The 12,992-nt window shown below is 43.3% G+C and overlaps 1 long non-coding RNA gene across 1 annotated transcript in view; it reads right to left on the bottom strand.

Moving 5' to 3' along the window:
• Nucleotides 1-9,642, bottom strand: part of LOC110596761 — a 317,869-nt gene extending 308,227 nt beyond the window's left edge. The window contains exon 1 of the long non-coding RNA XR_002482697.1: nt 9,585-9,642. This is a non-coding gene — a long non-coding RNA (uncharacterized LOC110596761). The remainder of the gene's footprint in view (nt 1-9,584) is intronic.
• Nucleotides 9,643-12,992: the final 3,350 nt, after the last annotated feature.

Raw genomic sequence — 12,992 nt, 5'->3', positions numbered from 1 at the left:
CAAGAACATCTTCCACCTTGGGGCATTCTCTTCCCCAATTTGACATTCAGGGAACACTTGGGCCTAATTGTCAACAAATTCCTGATCCTTGCTGTCAGATGGACAAATTTACTTTCTTGGGAACTCCCAGGGGGCTCATCTCTCTAATACTCTTCTCATTTCCCAAAACTCACCCAATAATTCCCTAGGCATCAGATTACTACTTATGAATCTTCATTTTTGATTTGGTTTGTTATAAAATACCAAATTTCCCTTGCCAAACCACCCACTTTCAACCCCCCCACCTTATAAATTGTGTGTTGGGGGTGAATGTTCTACTTTCCAAAGCTCTTGGAGCTTGTCTCTGAAATGCTGTCTCTTATAATGTCAGAAAAGCAGCAGATATCTCTATTGACCTTAGGCTGGAGTCTCCTCTCCAAGTAACCCTCGTAGTTATGTGGTAGGCCAACACAAGGATGCAGGATAAGAGGTCTGCAATATGCTTTCAGTTACAGGTCATCTTTCCGCAGCAAGTGACTCTCAGGGACGTGCTGAAGGATGCCTATGCTTGTTTCTCTCAAAGATTCTGGAACTCTTCACTACCATGATGGGTCCTTGCCTGCCACAGCTAGTAAAGTCAAGTTATAATCTCTTATCTGAATCTCTTGCTTCTGTTTTTGATGATGAGTCATCATTTTCTCCTCATCCTCGCCCTTCAATATCACCACCGGTTGGAAATATTTGCAAAAAGTTTAAATTCAGTTGTGCTGAACTTAGGGTGGAGGATGGCCCAGCTTTGCCCTGGCCTTACCCATTCTGTAGAGGTTTAAGTCATGCCTCATTTCACATCTCCCTGGCCAGTCTTTATATCCATGCCACGTTTCTGCTCTCAAAACAATGCCGAACCATCTGCCACCTCCCCATGGGTATTCAGATAGATGACTCGCACCTTTTGCTGATCATCAGAGTGCCCTAAAACCTGTTTTAAATTATTCAATCTTTCTTTGAATCATGACCATCAAAGATAAGGTATCTTTGAGTACATAAATGCCCTAAAAGTGGAGTCCTATGACATACCATCAACTAACTCTTTTCTTGGCTTCAGACCCTGACCATTTATTCAAGTTCCCAGTAGGTTGCCCTAGTTAAGACTCAAATCTCAATTCTTAGCCCAGCAATCTCAACCATAGAAAACGCCCTAGATTTCCACAAAGGCAGTAGGTTTGTCCCTGTGGCCACTGTGGACCCTGTACATTCTGGAAACAAACCCTGGGTACCATTCATACTTCAAATGAAAGCATTGGTTTCTTAAAAAGTCAAACGTGGCCGGGCTCGGTGACTCAGCCTGTAATCCCAGGGCTTTGGGAGGCTGAGGTGAGTGAATTGCCTGAGGCCACAGGTTCAAGACCCACCCGAGCCACTTGGAGAGACTTCATCTCTACAATAAATCAAAAATTAGCTGGGCGCAGTAGTGCGTGCCTGCAGTTCTGGCTACTTGGAAGGCTGAGGTGGAAGGATCACCGGAGCCCAGCAGGTCAAGGCTGCGGTGGCCGTGAGCATGCCACTGCACTCCAGTCTGGGCAACGGAGTGAGACTCCAACAAAAAAAAAAAAAAAAAATTCAGATGTACAGATTAGGCCTTAGCATCAGCTTCCACATCCTTCCCTCTTCAGGGAAATTCATCTCAAAGGCAAATTCTAAAGAAATTTAGCATGCAAAAGAACTATGATATGCTATCATTTATCCCAGGTAATTAAGATCCGATCCTCATGTCACTTCAACCTACAGGCTGCAAATTAATATCAATCATCTTTGAACCATTCCTCCTGGACTTGAACAAAATTCCAGAAGATTCTGTATAGTTCAAACAGCCAAAGAAGAGTTCTCTGTCTTATGACTCCAAGAGTTTCCACAGATACTTTCTCTGTCCCTTGCAGGCATGCTGTCTGAGCTTAATTTGGGCATAGGGACGCTTCATCACTGTCCCCAAGGGTATGGTGTTCCATGTCCAGTGCCCTCACACTTTCCATGACCTCTGTGTGTGTGTGGAGGGGCTTACTTGTCCCAGTGACTCACTGAACAGCAATTGCAACAGCATGAACAACAAGAAGTCATTCTATTTCTGGCCCTGAGAGATGTCCTCTGCATCCCCACTATCTGTCTGATCTTATCTATCATCATGAAAAACTTCACAACTTTGTTGCTTCCTCTACTGGTACCCAGCACGATTCTTCTTGGTAAACCCAGGCTTTCAAAAATAATAGTTTGAATTATCTCCTAGTGGCCTGGACATGTCAGCTTTTTGCCCTATGACACAAAACCATTAGCCATCCTCAAAGGCAAAAAGAGCACACACTCATGGCCACGAATGAGGGAAAAAATGCAACAATATCTCAGGACCTTTTTTTACACATTTTATTATTAGTATTGTTTCTATATTTAGCCCATAGTTTCTTGGCAAAGGTCTGGGACAAGAATGGAAAACAGATCTTTGCTCTCCTTCAACTCTGATTGCTAACAGGAGTGCAAATGATGGAGAATATGGTATCCATGAGAATAATTGGCCAGTGGTGGTGTGGGGCACTCGAGGCTCGGCTGGTAATCTCTTGTCTAGTTGTTCACATGTCATTTACAAGATCTTAGTTTGTGTTTTGGCTTCTTGGGAGCTCTCTGCCTTTCCTCTGGGGTATCACATTAGATAAAACTGCTGGATAAGCAAGATATTCCTCTACAGAACTTGCTGGCCACTGGGCAGCTCGATGCCATCTCCTCTTCCTTGTATTAAGACTGAATGGTTATTATATTCAGAAATCAACAATGTTTAAAACAGTGAGATCTCAGCATTTAATCTGTTCTTGTCATCAAATCATCATATCATTTATGAGAATCATTCCTATTATTAATCTAAATTTTCTCCTTTGATAGCACATGGCTTTTCCATACAACACAATTTTGACATAGACCTTCCAGTGATAAAGGCTACTTCAGGCACACTGAGGTCATTAAAAGATGCAGCAAGGACAATAATGCCTACTAATGTGATTTTAGGTGGCCTGGCCACGGGAGTGGCGCAGGAGAAGGCCTGGAAATCATTTCTTTCTGAGACTAGCCAGCCTAAGCGGAAACCAGAGAAATGCATCAGATACAAAGGAGGCAGCAGAACTGTCTTCATAAATCGCAGCCTGTAGGCCTTTTAATGTGTCAGCGTAACCTGGCCATTAACCATATTTAATTGCTATCTACAGTAAGTTCCGTAGATCATTACCATACCAGTCATTTTGCAAAGATCCTCGTTAGCACAAGACTAGCAAACACAATAAATGACTGATGTGACAGGAGATGGCCAGAGGAATGCTGCAGAGAGGGAGCTCACACAGGTCAGTCAGCCCATGGAGGAGACCCTCTATGTTTCCATTGACATCATAATAAAATCCACAGTGCAGCCCAGGCTCCTTCCACTGCAGTGCAAGAGACAAGAGAAATGAGCCACTCTTTCCCTCCTGCTGGTTTCCTCTCTATCAATGGACAATGTTCTCTCACACACTAAGCTGATGTCCACACAGTGCCTGGCTAGAACGGAAGACGAGATCTGATGACAACCATGATCCACATCTGAAGATTCTGAAAGTAGTACCTCATACTAATATTGACAACCCATCCACATGGCAGGTGCACGCGTACTGTGCACCTACCCCATACCAGGCATTGTGCAAAGGCCTTGAGACTCAAGGCTAAATGATATGCAGTCCCAAAGGTCCTTATAGCCAGAGGACAAAGCTAACAGAAGACATACTAGTCCAACCCACTTGCTTTATTTCACTGACACTATTCTTCATTTTACTATGTTTTTAAAAAGTGCTTTTATTGGAATTTGAGCTATATTACCTTCTTTTTTTCTTTAACATGCTTTTTTAATGATCAAAGAACAATTTCTCCATTATCTGCATCTCCGTAGAGGGGAATTCTCCCTTTATAAAATCTGTTCACCCTCATAGTGATGAGTTCCCATAGGTGCTGTGGGCTCACCTGTGGCAGGAATCTTCCTCCCCTGGAGTCCCAGAAATGCCCCGAGTTGTACAGGAATCTTCACTAGAACAAAGATTTTTTTCACTGGGTTGAGGGCCTTTGGGTTGCAATCAGTTTCATGCTCAGATTTTCCAAATGGCACAGACACAGTGAATCGAGGTGCCCATACACAAGCCACTCCTGTCCACCCCAGGCCCAGGACCAGCATTAGCTTGGTGAGCATTCCTTGATATGAAAGGATAGGCATTGCCAGTTGCTATTGAGATACAATATAAAATGACTCAGTTCTAATGCTCATTGCACATAGCACCTGCAAGCTCCATGAACAATCCCAAGCAGATGTTAGATTCTCAGGTCCTAAGATGTATTTCTGATCCCAATAGTTCATTAAGTTATCTATCCTAGCTCCAGTAAATTTCTTTTCTGCATGTGCTTTTTAAGTATGACTATGGTCTCTCTTAAAATGTACCTAATGTGATCTAGCATTCCTTTGTGTTTGGAGTATGGATCTGCAGGTTAGACAGTATGTTGTACACCTACCCCATAAATCGTCTTTACATAAATCGACCCTCCACTTTACAAGGAACCCAGACCTTTGACAAGAAATGAGCCTGATGGTTGTGGACCAAAGTCAAATCAAATTTACATATTTTTATTCCTACTGTTAAAAATATAGTGGACACAGAGTAAGTAGTTCCTAAAGTAAAAGACACTGGGCTTGGGGTCTCATACTCCAATGTGAGTCCCAGTTTTTTTTTTTTTTTTTGCACACATGGTGTGACATTTGACCCATTGCTCAATACTCATGGACTTCAGTCTTCTAAGTCCTACAAAACGGACATAAAGATATCTACCTCATGTTTCCTAGAAAGGTTTATGTGAAATAATTGGACAAAAACCATAACACAATACCTGGTGCTTAGAGTGTGTGCAGTAAGCAATTGTTTTGCTTCTCCTTCCTGGGAACAAAGACTGCAATGGTTTGTCTCCTGGGGTTCTTGAAACTGAGCAGCTAAGCCTCAAAGTGTGTTTTGCTTTAGGAAGCCAAAAGCAGAGAGGTGTGTGGGACAAGAAACTGAGCCCCACAACACAGACCTTTCCCCTTCCTGGTGCCACGTGGCTGGTCATCACAGTCACAGCCCCGCCTTAGCTGGTGAAGCAGACCTTGTTCAAACTCTTGAAAGTAATCTTACAGAAATCACCTGGTGAAGAGCAGTGCACGTGTTTTGTGATAAGACCAATTGGGCTTCCTACATTAGGTGTGTGTCACTTAACTTATAGCCTCGACAACGGACTGACTTTCTCTCTACAGAAGGGACGGTGGTGCTTGGCCTCAGAGGAAGGCTGTGGGTCCCCAGGTATGGATTATAACCCTTAGCATAAAGTAGCATTCAGTGTCACTCTCTCTTCTAAAACTTTGTTAAGAAAAGCAGTGATTCATTCCATGCAAGACAGTTTAGGTGAATCAGGTAACCATAATTTCTCTAGCATTCTTTTTCTGCTGTAGCTATTTTATTTATTTTTATTGATCTATATTAGATTTACATATTTTAAGGTACATACAATAATTTGATATATTCATATAATCATATCAGAATAACTGGAATATCTATCACCTTAAATATTTATCTTTAAGCCTAGAACATACAATTAATGGGTATAAATATACAGTTAGAAGAAATAAGACGTGGTGTTCAATAGCTCAGTCAGGTGACTGTAGTTAATATTAATCCATCATACATTTCAAAATAGCTAGCAGAGAATAGTTCTAACATTTTTTATTTGTTTCTTCTTTTTTTTTTTTGAATTCTAATGAACCGATTACAGCAGCCCTCCCAGTAGCCAAAATAATACCTTCCTCAAAATGCACTTCAGAAATGTAAACTCAACCAGGCTCGGTGGCTCAGTCTGTAATCCCGCGCTTTGGAAGGCTGAGGTGAGTGGATTGCCTGAGCCCACAGGTTCGAGACCTGTATGGGCAACTTGGTGAGACCTCATCTCTACAATAAATCAAAAAATGAGCTGGGCGTGGTAGCGCGCGCACCTGTAGTTCTAGCTACTTGGAAGGTTGAGGCGGAAGTATTGCCGGAGCCCAGCAGGTCGGGGCTGCAGTGGCCAGGAGCGGTCACTGCACTCCAGTCTGGGTGACAGAGTGAGACTCCAACTCAAAAAAAAAAAAAGAAATGTAACCTCAGTGGTTGAAACATAGAACTCACTCTCCCGGTGTTTGCGAAAGAAAAAGTGTTAGCCCTGCCACAGTGCCTCCCATTCCCAGGGAATCCAAAGCTCCTGAGGACAGGCTGGCATGGCAGCTAGGGTGAACTCCTTGCACCTTTACAACCTCAATCCAGGAGCCATCTCCTAGTTCACAAGTTCCACTGCCTGGGCGAAGCTTCTCAAATTCTTGGGTCTTTAATTCCCTTCTATGTGAAGTAGGGACAAAAGGAACTACTTCAAAGTATTTTTATAAGGCAATGCATGTAAAGCATTTATAAGAATATTTGGCATATAGCAGATACTCAGAATATTGTAGCTATTAATATTGCTACAACAATAAGTTTAATCAAAACCAACAATAATATTGTGAGAAAGTCATAATAATATATATCAAAGGATATTAGTAAAACACAATGTCTTTCTCATAAGCCATTCGTATGACCAGGAAGCAAGGCATAACTCCTGACTTCCTCTTGAGATTCAGACAACACTATTTAGATGCAAACTTAACTAAAAGAGCTACTCAAAAAAGTTGTCACTCTAAGCAAATACTAGTGTTCAGGGAATGTTCTCAGGTGATTTAAACCACATCCAGAATACCTGATTATAGCTTTGCAAATGCTTGCAATACAAGGGCTGCCTCTGTGCTAAGCCCCTCGAGAGCATTTTCTTATCCTAGATGTGGTCTTTCCTATTAGCAGTGAAACATATGCATTTAAAGTACTGCTGGCAGGATCTATTATTGTAGGATAAACCCCATAAACAAAACATAAATGTAAAGGAATGTTTAAAGTAATTGCAAATTGGAGACTAGTTTGATGCCACAGGGTAAATTGTTAGTAGGTGAACATCAGAGCATGAATTAGCTAGGGACAGTGTTAACTGAGGAACAGGAGAGTCTTTGATGATCATTTAAGGTTGGGCTCTCCTGTGAAGTGATTTTCTCCCCAAATGTCTTATATCTGGGCCTTTCCCTAGGCCAACTGAGTCAAGCCTCCAAGGTCAGGACCTCATAATATACATTTTGCACAAAATATCCTGACTTGGACTCCAGGTTAAAAACCAAGAATGTACACAAAGACCCTATTCTGTACATGGATGACCAAGTCAGATCATGTAACTTGTCAACAGTCATACATCTCCTTTGTTTCAGAGCTAGAAGTAGAACCTAGCAATTTTGACCCCCGGTCTGAAGCCGTTTACATAGCACTGGTCAATATAAAATAACATAGAATGAAAAGAAGTGAGTCTTGGAATTGAGTGAGTCTTGGAAGTGAGTAACCCAGCAAAGTTGAGCCTTTGTGAGGAGGGCAGTGAGAAAGAAAGGCCTGGTATGGGCATCTGCTTCCCATTTTTAGGAGGAGAACCCTTACTTACAAATGGCTGAGGTGATGGTGGCCATGTGGAAATGTTGGCTGTGGCTGGGGAAAACAGGGATGGATTCTCTTAGGATAGCTGCTAAGTACAGCAGAGGACACAACCCTGATACCTTTTTTGACCCCTTCTTGACCGATTGAAAATAAGGGGCTATAACTGCAGTTACCAGCATGGAAATTTCCTGGATTCCTAAATGCATGGGTTGTTAAGTACAGAAAGGGACCTTCATGTGTTTGAATACCCTAATTTCACAGTCTCAGGGGAGGCAGATGACTTGTTCAGGTTCAAGAAATCAGCAACTAGCAGAACTAGGACTCAAGTCTTAAGAGTTTAGTATTGTGACTCATTCATTTCCCCAAATCATGAGCATGTCCCCACGTGGCCCAGGAATGCCCTAAAGTCACTGTACACAGATAAGTATAGATGACACCCACTGCCCCTAAATCACACAGTCCCACTTGCTCCTTCCATGAAGACAGTTTCATGTAGCAGTCCCTGGATCACTGGTGTCAGAAACACCTGAGTCTGTGCTCACATGCAGACTATTGGGCCTGCCTCAGCTGTACTGACTCAGAATTCCTGTGGGTGAGGCCAGGAAGCCTGGCTCAACAGGTGGTAGCTAGGTATCCAAACTTCTGAGAAAACCCAAGAGGAGACCTCGAAGCTCTGGGATCTTTTGGTGCTGTGCCAAAGAGCAGAAAGCATAGCACGTAAGATAGACCTATTCGAATGTGTCATCAGTTCTTTCACTGAAGAATGATCAGTTAAGATCACACCATAAACCAGTCACTGTTTACTATGCTGGGAACAGCAGTCAACAGAACAACCAACTGTTGCTGTGAGCAACTGTATCTGGACAGTCATGGAAGGCCCCAGAAAGCCAGGGCACAGATTATCGATACCTGGTGCCTGGGGTGGGTGTGTTTGCCAAGGCAAGGAGGGGGTGGATGTCAGAAAAGAACAACTTAACGGTGTCCAAGAAGAGCAACTGCTCCTCAGAAGCAGTGTTCATGGAGCCATGTTGCCATGGATACAAACAGCAACTGGTTCTTTACGGGAACTCTGGTGTCAGAGTGGTTTGAAGTGCTTTGGTCCTTGTGGAGAAGACCTAGCCAGACCAAACCCCCCTTGGCTGGGGTGGGTAACCCTCTACCATGCAACCTCCTGGGGTAACAATGCCACCTCAAGAAAGTCTTCAGCAAGGCAAAATTAAGGAGAAAACAAAAAGTTCAGTGGTAGCCATGGGTTGAGGGGGTGGAGGGATGCAGATACAAACACAGGTGGAGCTCAGAGGATTTTAGGGTCGTGAAAATAATCTGTGTGACACTACAATGGTGGATACGTCATTACACGTTTGTCTAGACTCATAGAATGAACAAAACCAAAAGTGAATACTGATGTAAATTATGGACTCTTCATGACGATGACATGTCAGAGTAAGATCATCTGGTATAACAAATGTACCACTCCGATGGGAGAAATAAAATTTTTTTTTTTTAAATCAGAGTCTCACTCTCTCACCCCAGCTGGAGTGCAGTGGCATGCTCATGACCAACCCAGGGACGACCTGCTGGGCTCTGGCGATCCTGCCACCTCAGTCTTCCAAGCAGCTGGAAATACAGGCATGTGCGACCATGCCCAACTAATTTTTTGATTTATTGTAGAGATGAGGTCTCGCCAAGTTGCCCAGGCTGATCTCGAAATTGTGGGCTCAGACAATCCTCTCAACGTGGTCTCCCAAAGTACTGGAATTATAGGCGTGAGCCATAAAAATTGTTTTTTTAATAATAGAGTATATAAAACGATGAAACTTTTTAAAGTGTGCTGTTTCACAGGGTATAATAAAAGCTATGATATTATTTAAAAATCAAGTTTTGAGAAACAAAGACTGTCCAAATGATCAGAAGTTAGAAGGAGCTTGGGCCTTGAGCTAGTCACTGAATTGGATATATTCAGAGAAATGATCACCCCTCGCTAAGACTTACCACCTCGATCCAGAAGGGGATTGGTGGGCTGCTAGGATCCCTTCTTCAAGCTTTTATGTTCTGGGACAAGGCTGCATGCCGATGAGAAAAGAAATCAGAATAACACAGGCAAAAGTAGAGCAGCACAATTCCCACAAAGCCATAAAAATGTACTCTTTGGAACATAACAGCTGAGCACATGCAACAGCTCAGGGTCTATAACTCAGCATATGTAAAGTTTATAAATTAATGTAATAGGATGCAGGGTAACATCTGTTCTGTAGCACCCAACAGAGGGGATTTAGATATTTGAGAAGAGGCTCTGCACATACTAAAGTCAGTCCAGGAACACGTGAGCAGTATTTACAGTGAAAGGTCCCCATTTCTAACTATGCACATCTGTTTCCAGACTACTCAGAACAGGCGTGTAGCCCCCTCTGAAGGGAAAGCCCCTTCCTGGGGAAGTGGCTTGCTGACAAATAAGACTGAAGCAGCCTGCCCTTCCCACCGCCTGTGCTCCACCCGCAGGTTGTCCATGCTCACCAGCCAGTTGCCCTCCCTGGCACTGGTGTGTGCCTGGCCCCAGTGGACGGGGCCATTGCAAAACCACTGCTGGTTATTGCATTTGATCTAGTCCCATCATGGGTTCATTGAAGAACCTTTGCTTAATTTAAGATCAAAACAGTACTTTCTTCTCCCTCTGAAAAAGAAACAGCATCAGCAACAACAATAGTATCTTGGAGCAATGAAGAACCCTATATGGGCTGCTAAGTAACTGAGTATTTTACCTCCTTAAAATAATGTTCTGAGTTACTCTGCAGCAGTCCTTATACCCCATGTTTTTCAGTAGAAATGATGACATTAATGGAAGAGAGCTATGAAAAGGTACATGGCAGCCGGCACACTGGCCCAAGTCTGTAATCCCGAGACTCTGTGAGGCTGAGGTGAGAGGACTGCCTGAGCCCAGGGGTTCAAGACCAGTCTGGGCAACTTGGTGAGACCTCTTCTCTACAATAAATTTTAAAAACTTGCCGAGCTTGGTGGCACTCGCCTGTAGTTCCAGCTACTTGGAAGGCTGCAGGGGAAGGATCGTCTGAGTCCAGCAGGTCAAGGCTATGGTGGTCGTGATTATGTCACTGCACTCCAGTCTGGGCAACGGAGTGAAACTCCAACTAAAAAAAAAAAGAAAAACGAAGCACATGGCAAACTGCTGCTGCATCGCAATTGCCCAAAAGAGGGAGAAGGAAAGCTGGTGAGGGTGGAATGCGCTCTCTGTGGCATGCCTAGGAGATAAAGGGGTGTCTCCAAAGCACAAGCTCAAGCTCTGGTGGCTTTTAAAAGCTGGGTATCCACTGATATTTCAGAAGCTGGGTATCCATAATTCCAAAATCACTTTGCAGGGGTTCAGAGATGAAATCTCAACACTCAAATGTCACAGAGGTGTTTTCTCAGGGAAGCTGGCAAACACCTTCACAGCCTCAGAATAGAGCAGTCACCATGACAAATGGTATAGTTAAGGGACAACAAAAGGAAAAGACTAAGCTTCACACACACACACACACACACACACACACACACACACACACACACACACATCATTGAGTTCAGACAGCAAAACAAGATATAAAATAGAACATGGAATGCATGTAGATCATCATGCGGGACTCATCTAATTTTCAGGGATAACTAGACTAAAACAACTTTTTCCAGTCTGACACCTAAGAAAGGTGCCAGACTGAACTTTTTGTCATTTACTTTTTGTCATTTACATTTTCTTCTATTTATTAAAAGGGAAAGAAAGAAGAAGAAAAAAGAAATGTTAGTAGTTGACTATTGTATCAACTACTGTTCTGAGTGTTTCCATATATTACATAATTTAATATTTTCAGAGTCCTCTGATGAATAACTATTATTATTTTCATTTTACCAATATACTCTGATAAAATGTAAATGATGACATACATTCAGAGACACTAGGAAACTCATTGAAGAAAGACAAACAGCTAACAGGCAGCAAACCCAAGCTTTAAGCAGGTTTTGTCTAAAACCCTCTTCTTTCTCCCCTATGATATATAGCACTGCTGTTTGAACTTTCCATTTATTCTTGGTTGTTCATACAATGTTCTAAATCCATGGTTTCTTCATTATGCAGAAGGGAAATAAATAGTTATGAGACCAAGGTCACCTAAGAACTTCTGGAAGGTAACTCAAAGCTCTACTCGTTGCCACTCCATTGCAGATAAGTCCCAGAGATCATGGAAGGGGGATTCTGCCTCTGAGCTCCACCTAATTAAATTTTATCCAGATTAAAAGTCTAGTCTCTGATAAACTCTTTGCCATGAGCTTTCCTTTAAAAAAAAAATGGCGATTTTATTTTTTAGAAGAGTTTAACATTCAAAAGATATAGAGCAGAGGATGAACTACTTATTGCAGGAAAAATGTAAACATGATATCCCCAGCAGTTCACATTCCCACCACCGATCCTTGCAAACTTAGCCACAGGAGAGTTCTCAGATCTTTTGGGCCCTGATTCTGTATACATATATATACATAAATAGAAACCATTGAATGAGAGAGCAAAACAGAAGAGACAAAAAGAACAGAGGACGCTGCCTAGAGTATATGTGATGGCATTGTTCCAGGGAGTTTCCACTGTGTCTCCAAACCCCCAAGACCCAAGTAACTGCAGCAGCATGAGTCCTTTTTTTTTTTTGAGAGTTGGAGTCTCACTCCATAGCCCAGGCTGGAGTGTGGTGGCATGCTCACGGCCACACCGGCCTTGACCTGTTGAGCTCTGACAATCCTTCTGCCTCAGCCTTTTAAGTAGCCATAACTGCAGGCATGCGCTATCATGCCCAGCTAATTTTTGAATTTATTGTGGAGACAAGGTCTCGCCATGTTGCCCAGGCTGGTCTCGAAACTGAGGGCTCAGGCAATTCTTTCGCCTCGAACTCCCAAAGTTCTGGGATCACAGGCTTGAGCTGCCACCCTGGGTCAGCATGGTGCTATTTTAAGAATGCAGTTCCTACCCTAGGGACCAACATCCCCTGCCCCTCCACATACCTAGAGCCTCAGTGGCACTCCCCAGGATCCATGCAGGGGGCTGCAGCATGGCAGCACTGGCTAGACACAGGAGTGCAGTCAGATCAGCAGCACTCCAGCCCAGACAGCATCCTACACCCTATGATGTGGGTGGGGCAGGGCAATAGGGAGGCTGCCCCAGGAACAAAGAGCATTGAAGTGCTGAAGTGTATATTCCCCAGAGCTTGAGAGCCACCTGTCATGGGCCATGGCCACTGAAAGCAGCCCTGTCCTCTCCAGTTCCTAATTGTACCTTTGGGAGATGTGGACACCAACTCACCTTCAAGCCTGCTCTGTCCATCACAACTGGCTCCCACACACATTTTCTAGGGACCTGACCACTGATTC

This window comes from Carlito syrichta, unplaced genomic scaffold (assembly GCF_000164805.1).
Source record: "Carlito syrichta isolate Samal-C Ts95f unplaced genomic scaffold, Tarsius_syrichta-2.0.1 Scaffold313994, whole genome shotgun sequence".
Classification (NCBI taxonomy): domain Eukaryota; kingdom Metazoa; phylum Chordata; class Mammalia; order Primates; family Tarsiidae; genus Carlito; species Carlito syrichta.
Note: the sequence above shows the minus strand (reverse complement) of the source record. Positions and strands in the feature narration are given on the sequence as shown.